Source organism: Myotis brandtii, unplaced genomic scaffold (genome assembly GCF_000412655.1).
Source record: "Myotis brandtii unplaced genomic scaffold, ASM41265v1 scaffold1013, whole genome shotgun sequence".
In the NCBI taxonomy this organism is placed as follows: domain Eukaryota; kingdom Metazoa; phylum Chordata; class Mammalia; order Chiroptera; family Vespertilionidae; genus Myotis; species Myotis brandtii.
Window position 1 is genome coordinate 311,635 of NW_005353379.1, and position 985 is coordinate 312,619.

The 985-nt window shown below is 66.8% G+C and overlaps 1 protein-coding gene across 1 annotated transcript in view; it reads left to right on the top strand.

Annotated features, from left to right (window-relative positions):
* Positions 1-985, top strand: part of SERPINA4 (serpin peptidase inhibitor, clade A (alpha-1 antiproteinase, antitrypsin), member 4) — a 13,598-nt gene that overhangs the window by 4,623 nt on the left and 7,990 nt on the right. The window lies entirely within an intron of this gene.

Consider the following 985-nt stretch of genomic DNA (forward strand, 5'->3'; position numbering starts at 1 on the left):
AAGAGTCATTCAAAGGCCTGCCCCCTGGATGCCCGGGGAGGGGGGGCCCTCGCCCGAGGCAGACCCTCCTCTCGCTGAAGAAGGGATGTGTTGGCTGTGACTGCCCACCTCCCTCTGGCCGGGCGGGAAGTCACGGTCGCCCCGAGGCTACTTCCCAGAGAACCCTGTTTTCATCCACACCTTGAACCTCTTTGAGTCCAACCGCAGGTCTGCGCTTCGGGTCCAGGCCAGCTGGGTCCAGGCCTGAGCTGGACCTTCCCTACACCCTGCCCTCTGCCCTGTCGGCTCCCAGCCGCCTTGCTGCTCAGCAGTGCTATTTCACTCAAGTTCAGGACCCGAAGGCCATTCAGAAAAGTCTATGGGGGAGGGTGAGGGCCATGGCATCTCATTCACACCCGAGGTGGCATTGAGGGCTGCCTCCCTCCCGTCCTTCCCCCAAGGGCTGGAGAGCGTCCAGCTGCCCTGGCATCGGCCTCCGCATCGGCCAAGGGAGCGGAGCTCACGGAGGGCTGGGGAGAGTGAGCGGCCGGCGTCGAGCTCCGTGAAGAGGACGTGCAATTGGTCTCGGGCCGGGAGGGCCTGGCCCCGGGACCCTGGGGTGCGCTGTCCTCCAGGGCCAGTGCACAGCATCCCATGGGTCCCGTCTCAGCGCCTCCAACGGGCAGCTGGGAGGCTCTCAGACATCAGAGCCCAGAACTGCGGCCGGAGGCCCGGGAGGCTCCAGGGTCCCGCCCCGCCGGCTCAGAGCCCAGCTTCCCAGGCACAAGGCCCGCTGTCCCCCCACGTCCCCCCACGTCCCCCCGGAAACGGCTTCCTTCGCGAAAACACGAGTTCGCTGCTGCCAGTCCAGCCACACTCCTATTCTGCAGGGAAAGGAGGAGAAAGTGGGGGGAGGGGGACAAACCCCGAGAGGGGGGACCCACAGGGCTCCCCTGAGCCTCAGGACCAGCGGTCAGGAAGGGCCAGCCCTCCTGGCATCTCCCCG